Below are 11,031 nucleotides of genomic sequence, written 5' to 3'. Positions count from 1 at the left end.
CAAGGGCTTTTTTTATGAATTTAGAATAGATTTTTTTTGCCAGTTTCTTTAAGGTTGCTTTGTTTGTTTTGTAACATTTTAAAGGTTTTAGGTTAAAGTTTTTCAACTTGCAAAGGATGATGGTTTTAGATGTTAGATTATTCCAGTGAAAAATATTATTGAATCTCGCGTCGGTTCAATAATAAATTTACTAATACTCTTTTGAATCATAATCATATAGTTGGGTAAACAAAACAGATGTGGACGATTTAGTGAATTCGTTTATTTAATATTACACTGAAATTTCTGTCAAAATTGGGCATTTGGTCTAGTGGTATGATTCTCGCTTAGGGTGCGAGAGGTCCCGAGTTCAATTCTCGGAATGCCCCCTTTTCTTCAAAAAGAATTTTATTACTTCCCCTATCCCAGTTTCATTTTCGGCAAATCAAATATATCTGATATTAAAAAGTGTTTACAAGATACAAAAATATTTCTAAGCAACCGATTACACAAATACAGGAAATTATTACAATTTCGATGAAATTCCAGTTTCATTATTTTTGGGCCAAAGTATTGAAATATTGCACACATTTGGTTAAAAATAATTTGTTGTTAACGGCCCATATTGTACCTTCAAAAGGCCTAACTTACAAACTCTCTCTCATTTTTCCAATAGAATTTCGAAATGATTTATAATTAGAAATACATAATATACTTATATTTTGACCTAAATTAAAGTTCGTATATCTGCATTTAAAAATTATTACATTTAATTTAATATCAGATATTGCTAGTCTTCAGTGAATTTACTATGTCACTCTTCTATACTATCTTCTGTAATTATAAATTTTAATTAATTAGAGGTCAGATTTTGGGAAAACATACATTAGTTTGATATTAATTAAGAATAAATTTTCATAAACCTATCACTAGAGCTGAAAAAAATATAATTAAAATCGAAGTCTAGAGAAAAAACAATTTAATTAAATATTACCGCATATAAATCTTTAAAGAAAACCTTAGTAAAGTAGTAACAAAAAAAAAAAATAATAAAAAGCCTAAGTGAAGTTTGCAAAACTTAACAAAATTGGTGAAAGAAACAAGAAAAACACTAAACGATGAACTTGTGATATGTGGTGGACTTGGTTAAACTTTGATGCATGTTGGGTGTTTCCCAAACATGGTCGCCTTCATCTCGGATCTAGGTTCGAACCGCAAGGTAGCTTCATGGCACCCAAAACTGTTGACATTTCATGATCTTACTCTCACTTGTAAGATCAGTTTCTCTCATCTCTCTGTTTTGAACACTCTGTTTTTGTTCATTCTAATAACAAGAAAGTGTTTAGAGAACTTAGAGAGATAACACACAAAGAGATTACATTTTATTTTCGGATCTCAAGGATTTTTCTTACAACACACACATCATACTTATACTACTTCTACTAGTTGCACCTCCCACATGCTCCCATACTTAAGACCATCATGACTCTTACACATTAGACCACACTCCTAGTTACTAACCCTTACACATTATAGGCTTGCTTTCTTACACACAAGCCACACTACTTCAACAACTCTCAACAACCACTCTTACACACTTAGACTCTAACAACTAAACACAACAAAACAACAAAACACAAGTCCATTATACTTAACTTATTTGGGCCTTTCTTCATCTCTGCAGCCCATTACAACAAAACACAAGTCCATGTTGACTTTGCTCTTCTCCTTCTCCTTGGTCGTTGACTTGTTTCACGACTTCTTCTCCTACGCTTGGAGCTTCATCTCTTTTCTTCATCACCTTCTCACAGATTCTTCCTTTCTTTGTTGCAGGTTTTAATCAAGAACTCAAATCTCAACACTCCCTCTTGAGTTCTTTGATTAAATCCCCAATTTCAGTTTTAGGGATTTCAATCCCATAGCTTCTTTCTTCTTCAGTCGGTAACAACATAGGCTTCACCATCTTCTCTGTGTGTGAACTGAGTGATCAATTGGTGACAGCTTGTCCTGTGGAAAGGTTGCTAAAGGGTGGGGACCAGGGTTCGAGGAACGTCTGGCGCACCAATAACCTACTGTGGATTTGGATGAATAGTTCCATTTGCCTAGTGAGGGGTTAGGATCGATGCCCTGCAGGGCCAGCTTGGAGTCCGTTGGGACGGCTAGCGGTGGGCTAGTGGGGTCCACGGATGGTTTGTTGGGGCAGCTAGCGGTGGGCTAGTGGGGTCCGCGGGACGGGTTGTCACATAAAAATCATCTGTGGACCCTGCTAGCCCACTGCTAGCCGGCCCAACAGACTCCAAGCTGGCCCTGCAGGGCATCGATCCTAACCCATCACTATGGATATCCCAATCCACCAGTAGGTTATTGGTGCGCCAGGCGTTCCTCGAACCCTGGTCCTCACCCTTTAACAACCTTCCCACAGGACAAGCTGTCACCAATTGATCTGCAGGTCAATTGGTGACAGCTTGTCCTGTGGGAAGGTTGTTAAAGGGTGGGGACCAGGGTTCGAGGAACGCCTGGCGCACCAATAACCTACTGTGGATTTGGATGAATAGTTCCATTTGCCCGGTGAGGGGTTAGGATCGATGCCCTGCAGGGCCAGCTTCGGGCCTATGGGGGCAAGCTAGCAGTGGGCTAGTGGGGTCAACAGGACGGGTTGTCACATAAAAATCGATTTTTATTGTAACAACCCGTCCCGTGGACCCCACTAGCCTCACTGCTAGCCCGCTAGCCTCACTGCTAGCCGCCCAAACGGACCCCAAGCTGGCCCTGCAGGGCATCGATCCTAACCCATCACTGTGGAAATCCACATCCACAGTAGGTTATTGGTGGGCCAGGCGTTCCTCGAACCCTGGTCCCCACCCTTTAACAACCTTTCCACAGGACAAGCTGTCACCAATTGAGCTGGTCCTGGAAAGAGCAGATGTGAACAAAGCTAAAAAGGAAAGCAGACTGACTTCCATTTCTTCAGTAGGGGAGAAACACTCTTTCTTGGTTGACTGCTGGAAAGCTTGACTTAGTCTCAAAGGCTTGGCTAGAAGGCAGAACTCTTTCTTGCATGAATAGTTCCATTTACCCAGTGAGGGGTTAGGATCGATGCCCTACAGGGCCAGCTTGGAGTCCGTTGGGACGGCTAGCGGTGGGCTAGTGGGGTCCACAGATGGTCCGTTAGGGCAGCTAGCGGTGGGCTAGTGGGTCCGCGGGACGGGTTGTCACACATTTGCAGTTTAAAGTGAATATATTGGTTACCTTATGAAGATTATATCAGAACTATTTTATGTTACACACCTTCATATTCTCCGACTTTCACAAACCGCATTACACAAAACAAAAGTTCGGATTTGTATATGAGATGACACCCGTTTGATTGCCATTTAGACATGAATTGAGAAGCGTAGTTGTTTTTGACACGACATTTCACAGTTTCATTCCTACATGTTTATCAAATTAATAAAAAAATTTAACAGAGACAACTTTAAAACGTAACTGTCCTAAAGGTAGAGTAAATGTCTTTTACCTGCCATTCAACAACGTGAGAACATCATTACTATTATTGGCACTCTCAGGTCTTCTTTTATCTCCCACATCTACTATACACTCACATACATCTAATTTGGGTAAAAGACAGAATTTACCTTTCCAAAGTATTGCAAATCTATATTTGGTAAAATTTTAATTCATACTTTTCTAAGGAAGGGACCAATACACAAAGTTACAACAAATCCTATAAAGATTCTAGATTCCCGAACACAAAGTTACAATTAACTATACTCACATATTGTACCATATCAATATTAAATTAATTAACGAAACACTTACCGAAAGAGATGGGATGATTTATTTTTCAACGATATATATCATCCAAATCCTTGAATCAAAAGTAATTCTTTGGACTCAATTGTTGGGCCAGTGTCATAGTGGTATCGTCCATGAATTTAATTTGATAAGGATGATAAGTATTCCTCTCATTCAGGGTTGGATTGATTACTTTGAAAGTTCTAATATCATACCATTCACCATCGTCGATATATTTCCAGAGTTTAGCGAGTGTATTTGGTAAAAAATTAGTTTCGATTGTGTTACTCTTTACAGTTTAATAACAATTGTGTAGGAAGTCGTATATATAAGAATTGTTAAAAATTGAACTTTAAATAAGAATGATGTTCAATTAACGACACTAACCTCTACTTCCACAAGAAGCAGTACTCTTTTTGTAAAGAACTCGCTGATACTCCAAGAATGTAAGACCTTGGCGTGTATACGCCAATTAGTTCTTCCGGGAAGAAGATCAATTAGACTTTGACCTTGGCGCTAATCATAATCTCATGATTTTCTCCAATTAGGGTTTTTCCTGTTTCTTCTCTGTTATTGAAACTGAAAAGGAGATTCCAGATTTGTAAGAATACAAACAGTCACGATTAAACGTTGCGTCTTAATCGTTTTAGTGTCTCACCTTTTGTTTGACTATTAAATATTTTTAATATTTATTATTATATATATAATTACAGATTAAATGTAAAGTTTGTAGTTTATAGAAATGATGTAAAATTATATATACATTTTATGACACAGCTAACAATTATATGTTTTTAAACAACATTGTTGAAACCAAATAAAATATAATCATGTGAAATTTTTTAATAAAATGTTCTTAGACCATCTACAATATATTTATCTATTATTTTATAATATAGAATAAGTCAAAATTAGAAAATGGTTTTCTCCAATATGAAAGTCTATATCTGACTATTAAATATATTAAAGATATTAAAGATCACTTTATTTAAGAGAAAAAATATAATTCAAGTCTAAATATCCAAAACAATTATCTAACTACATACCATAATTATACAGTCTCAAATACCTCTTTGAAAACAACATTAAGTGTTTTATTCTGGCATTTCTCATCTTTATCTGTAATTAATACCTTTAAGCATTTTCTGGTTGTGACTCGAGAGAAGGCAACATAAAGCTGTCCCTGTGTGAAAACCGGTTTCGGTAGAAACAATCCAACATGTTCTAGCGTCTGACCTTGACTTTTGTTTATAGTAATTGCAAACGCCACGGTAACAGTAAACTTTCGTCGCCTCATACGAAAGGGAAACTTTTCATCAGGTGGACTAACATACATCCTAGGGATAAGTACTTTATCACCAACCTTTTTCCTCTCACAATTCTTGCTTCGATTACATGATTGGTCATCTGAGTAATAATTAACCTCGAACCGTTACGCAAACCTCCCTTAGGATCTATATTCCTTAGCAACATGACAGGTGCTCCTATTTTCAATGTTAAAGCATGACTTGACAATCCAGAAACTTATATACTGTTTAGGAAATCCTGAGTGTAGATCATATTATCATGAGCACTTTTATCTGACGTTTCAATACTATCAGAGTTAAGATATCGTCTCTCCTCACCTGTAAATAAAAAAATAAAGATGGAATTTTAGATATGTGAGATCTTGTTTTTTGTTGGGTTTTAAGCCTTGTTTTTGGTTAGTTTTGTTGCATAATCTTAACATTCTAGGTTGTTTTAGGAGCATATGCATCTAGTGTGCTACCTCTCAGGTTCTTGGAGTAAAATCATCACATTTGGAGCATTTGGACTTGTTTCGATGCAAAGAAGCAAAGAAGAGTGAAGTGGAGAAGAGGCACTTGATCACCACCATCAGCGGCCAAGACCACTGGCCAAACGGTGGCCGAGTGAAGCAAGCGGTCAAGACCAGCAGCCAAACACAAGCCGATGGAACAGGAGACGCACTTGATTGCCACCATCAGCGGCCACCTCCAACGGCCAAACCTTTTCCGCGTGAAGCCAGCGGCCACATCCCGCGGCCAAACCATGCCTGCGTGAAGCCATCGGCCACCTCCCACCGGCCAAACGGTGGCCGAGTGAAGCAAGCGGTCAAGACCAGCATCCAAACACAAGTCGATGGAACAGGAGACACACTTGATCGCCACCATCAGCGGCCACCTCCCGCGGCCGAACCTTTTCTGCGTGAAGCCAGCGGCCACCTCCCGCGGCCAAACCATGCCTGCGTGAAGCCATCGGCCACCTCCCACCTCCCATTGATTGTGTGGTTGGTCAATTGTGTGTGGCATGAAGTCCTAGAACATCCTCTTCGAGCCTGTGTTGTGATTCCACGGTAAGTTGTGTTTCTTGTGTATTAGAATTATTGTTTGCTTAGCCTTCTGTTCTTGGATGATACAGATGGTTAGAGGTGAGGATGCTGTTGGTCGCGGTCGTGGTCGTGGGCGTGGTCGTGGTCGGGGTCGGGGACGAGGTCAGGTTCCTGAGGCCAGTGTGAGTGTGACCCAGAGCATGGCCAGTGAGGAGGTGGCGGAGTCACAGGTTCATCCTAGTGTGTCTGGAGACCAGGCTGGTTTGGGTGAAGGCAGGGCGGATGGGCCCGGTGTCGGTCACGGTGTTGCCCCGGGTGTGGGGGTTGCAGCGGGAGGTGCTCCAGGCAGGGAGGATGTCTTGATGGGCTTGCTAGCTCAGGTTTTGCAGCGACTTCCAGCAATTGTGCCGCCAGTGGTTGGTGGGCAGGATCCGGTAGTGCCGCCCGTGGGTGGTGGGCAGGGTCCAGCGGTGCAGCCTGTGGCGGGTTTGCAGGCAGGTGTGCAGCCGGGGGCCGAGGTTGTGGATGCTCAGTATGTGCGGATGATGGAGCAGCTGCGGCATGTGGGAGCAGGGTATTTCTCAGGAGGTACCGATCCGAGTGTAGCGGATGAGTGGAGAGAGCGGATGGAGGATATTTTCCTTTCGCTTAGGTGTCCCGACCGGTACAGGGTGGATCTGGCAGTGTTCTACTTGTCAGGAGATGCTCGTGTGTGGTGGAGGTCGGTGACAGCACGGAGGGTGCAGAGGGGTATGTCTTGGGGAGATTTTGTGGGGGAGTTTAACTCCAAGTATTTTCCTCAGGAGGCTCTTGATCGTATGGAGGCACGGTTCTTGGGTTTGACTCAGGGGGACCGTACAGTGCGGGAGCTGGATGCAGAGTTCAGTCGGCTTGTGGGGTATGCATGCAGGGCATGGGAGCCAGAGGCGGCTCAGGTGCGGAGGTTTTTGTTGGCTCTGCGGGATGATTTGAGGACTCGGTGCAGAGTGAGGAGCTATGCTACGAGAGCAGAGCTGGTTGAGGTTGCAGCTGGGATAGAGGATGACTTGAGGTCACAGGTGGTTGGGGTCAGTTCTTCGGTGCAGCCACAGCAGTCTCAGCCGCTTTCTGTTCCTAGCAAGGGCGGCAAGCCTGCGCAGGGGCAGAAGAGGAAGTTTGATGTTATGCAGAGATCGATGCACGGGGGTGCAAAATGCTTTGGGTGTGGTAGTAGGGACCACCAAGTGTCTAGCTGTTTACAGAGAGGTGAGCAGCGGGCAGTGACAGAGCAGCGGGCGGTGACGGAGCCGCGGACAGATACTCGGGTGTGTTACTACTGCAGAGAGACGGGGCATATCAAGCCTCGTTGTCCCAAGTTGCAGCAGAGGGCAGTAGCAGTGTTGCAGGCTGGAGCTCAGCCAGGGGTGCAGCAGGGTGTGCAGCCGGTGGGTTGGATTGAGCCGACGACTCAGGTGTACTCGACTCAGGAGCCCGGTGGCACTAGTGCAGGAGCGATCACAGGTATAACTTCTGAGATTCGAACTTAGTCAATTCAATAGTTCAGATTATATTTGTTTTTGTTTGTGGTCAAGTGTTAGGTTCTCAACACATGAGGTTTGTGTAGGGACCTTGTTGGTGGGCGGGTTTAAGTCCCATGTTATGTTTGATTCTGGAGCTTCTCATAGCTTCATTACTCCAGAGTGTGCCGTGAGTGCGGGGATCAGTGGGGATTCTGGAGAGCGTTCAGGAGTTGTCAGAGTTGCTGGAGGCAAGTTTCTGAGGGTTATTGGACGAGCTGGAGGAGTTGATATTCAGATCGCAGGAGTGGCCAGCGGATTTGCTTATCAGTCCAGTGGAGTTGTATGACGTTATCCTTGGTATGGATTGGTTGCATCGGCATAAGGTGCATTTGGATTGCTATCGGGGTAGAGTGGAGTTTGAGCGTCCAGGAGGGAAGTTGGTTTTTCAGGGTATTAGACCGACTTCGGGGAGTCTCGTGATCTCAGCCGTTCAGGCAGGGAAGATGATCGAGAAGGGCCGTGAGGCCTATCTGGTTACTATATCTATGCCAGAGTCAGTGGGGAAGTCTACGGTTAGCGGTATTCCGGTTGTGGAGGACTTTGAGGATGTGTTCCAGTCATTGCAGGGATTACCACCATCTCGGTCGGATCCTTTTACCATTGAGCTGGAACCGGGAACGATGCCGTTATCCAAGGCTCCTTACAGGATGGCTCCAGCAGAGATGGCAGAGCTGAAGAAGCAGCTGGAGGATTTGTTGGGCAAGGGTTTTATCCGTCCTAGTTGTTCACCGTGGGGAGCTCCGGTGTTGTTTGTTAAGAAGAAGGATGGGAGTTTTCGGTTGTGTATTGACTACCAGGGTTTGAACCGAGTTACTGTGAAGAACAAGTACCCTCTCCCGAGGATTGATGAGTTGTTGGATCAGTTGAGGGGTGCTACTTGGTTCTCCAAGATCGACTTGGCTTCAGGTTATCATCAGATCCCTATTCATGAGGCAGATGTGAGGAAGACAGCCTTCAGGACGAGATATGGGCACTATGAGTTTGTGGTGATGCCGTTTGGATTGACAAACGCGCCAGCTGCGTTTATGAGATTGATGAACAGCGTGTTCCAGGAGTTTCTGGACGTGTCAGTCATCATTTTCATCGACGACATCCTGGTATATTCTAAGAGTCCTAAGGAGCATGCAGTGCATTTGAGAGCAGTGTTGGAGAAGCTGCGGGAGCAGAAGTTGTTTGCTAAGCTGAGTAAGTGCAGTTTCTGGCAGCGTGAGATGGGGTTCTTAGGTCATATTGTTTCAGCTGAGGGAGTTTCAGTGGATCCAGAGAAGATTCAGTCCATCAGGGAGTGGCCGAGGCTGCAGAGTGCCACTGAGATTCAGAGTTTCCTGGGGTTAGCAGGTTACTACAGGAGGTTTGTTTGGGGTTTCGCGAGTATGGCTCAGCCGATGACTAAGCTTACAGGGAAGGATGTCCCGTTTGTGTGGTCACCAGAGTGTGAGGCAAGTTTTGCAAGTCTCAAGCAGATGTTGACTACCACGCCGGTGTTAGCACTGCCTGAGCAGGACGAGCCTTATGTTGTGTATACAGATGCTTCTAGAGTGGGGTTGGGTTGTGTACTTATGCAGCAGGGGAAGGTTATAGCTTATGCTTCGCGGCAGTTGCGGAAGCATGAAGCTAATTATCCTACTCATGATTTGGAGATGGCAGCAGTGATCTTTGCTCTTAAGATTTGGAGATCCTATCTGTATGGTGGGAAGGTACAGGTATTTACAGATCACAAGAGTCTGAAGTACATTTTTACTCAGCCTGAGCTGAATTTGAGGCAGAGGCGTTGGATGGAGTTAGTAGCGGATTATGATTTGGACATAGCTTACCATCCTGGTAAAGCTAATCTGGTTGCAGATGCCTTGAGTCGGAAGCGGGTGGCTTCGGCTCAGGAGCAGGATATGGAGGCATTGGTAGGTGAGATTAGTGCATTGAGTTTGTGTGCTATCTCACAGGAACCTTTGGGTTTGGAGGCAGCTGATAGAACGGATTTGTTGAGTAGAGTGAGGTTAGCTCAGGAGAGCGATGAGGGGCTGGTGAATGCATCTAAGGCTGCGGGTGCAGAGTATCAGGTTTCTGCTAATGGTACTATCCTTGTGCATGGTCGGATCTGTGTGCCCAAGGGTGAGGATTTGAGGCAGGAGATATTGAGAGAGGCTCATTCGAGCAAGTTTTCTATTCATCTAGGAGCGACCAAGATGTACCGTGACCTCAAGCGGTATTATCACTGGGTCGGGATGAAGAAGGACGTAGCTGACTGGGTGGCGAAGTGTGATACTTGCCAGCTGGTGAAGGCGGAGCATCAGGTTCCTGGTGGTTTATTACAGAGTTTACCCATTCCAGAGTGGAAGTGGGATTTGATCACGATGGACTTCGTGGTAGGTTTGCCTGTGTCGAGGACGTTTGATGCTATTTGGGTCATTGTGGACCGTTTGACTAAGTCTGCGCATTTTCTGGCCATCAAGAAAACTGATGGAGCAGCGGTTTTGGCCAAGAAGTACGTGAGGGAGATAGTCAGATTGCACGGTGTGCCTGCTAGTATTGTGTCTGATAGAGATTCCAAGTTCACCTCGGTGTTCTGGAAGGCATTTCAGGCGGAGATGGGCACGAAGGTGCATATGAGTACAGCCTATCATCCTCAGACTGACGGTCAGTCAGAGAGGACGATCCAGATTTTGGAGGATTTATTGAGGATGTGTGTGCTGGATTGGGGTGGTCATTGGGCAGATCACTTGAGCTTGGTGGAGTTTGCTTATAACAACAGCTACCAGGCTAGTATTGGGATGGCTCCTTATGAGGCCCTGTATGGGAGGCCGTGTCGTACACCATTATGTTGGACTCAGGTGGGGGAGATGAGCATATTTGGTGCAGATTTTGTTCAGGAGACCTCGGAGAAGATTCGGGTTTTGAGGCTGAACATGAAGGAGGCTCAGGATCGGCAGAAGAGCTATGCTGATAAGAGGAGAAAGGATCTTGAGTTTCAGGTTGGTGATAGAGTGTACCTCAAGATGGCCATGTTGCAGGGTCCGAACAGGTCATTGACAGAGACTAAGTTGAGTCCGAGGTACATGGGTCCGTTCAGAGTGGTTGAGCGGGTGGGACCAGTGGCATACCGGTTGGAGTTGCCTGAGGTTATGCGTGCGTTCCACAAGGTATTTCATGTGTCGATGCTGAGGAAGTGTCTTCACGAGGGTGATCAGTTGTTGGCTAAGATTCCTGAGGATCTTCATCCTAACATGACTTTAGAGGCGAGACCAGTGAGGGTGCTCGAGAGGAGAGTCAAGGAACTTCGGAAGAAGAAGATTCCTTTGATGAGAGTCCTGTGGGACTGTGACGGAGTAGAGGAGCAGACTTGGGAGCCCGAGGCGAGGATGAAGGCAAGGT

General features: G+C 44.7%; 1 non-coding gene across 1 annotated transcript; it reads left to right on the top strand.

The window, feature by feature from the left end:
* Window positions 1-296: 296 nt before the first annotated feature.
* On the top strand, window positions 297-368 carry TRNAP-AGG (transfer RNA proline (anticodon AGG)). The gene has a single exon. It is a non-coding gene; the product is annotated as a tRNA-Pro (tRNA).
* Window positions 369-11,031: the final 10,663 nt, after the last annotated feature.

Source organism: Camelina sativa, chromosome 5, assembly GCF_030686135.1.
Source record: "Camelina sativa cultivar CO46 ecotype springtype chromosome 5, ASM3068613v1".
Classification (NCBI taxonomy): Eukaryota; Viridiplantae; Streptophyta; class Magnoliopsida; order Brassicales; family Brassicaceae; genus Camelina; species Camelina sativa.
Note: the sequence above shows the minus strand (reverse complement) of the source record. Positions and strands in the feature narration are given on the sequence as shown.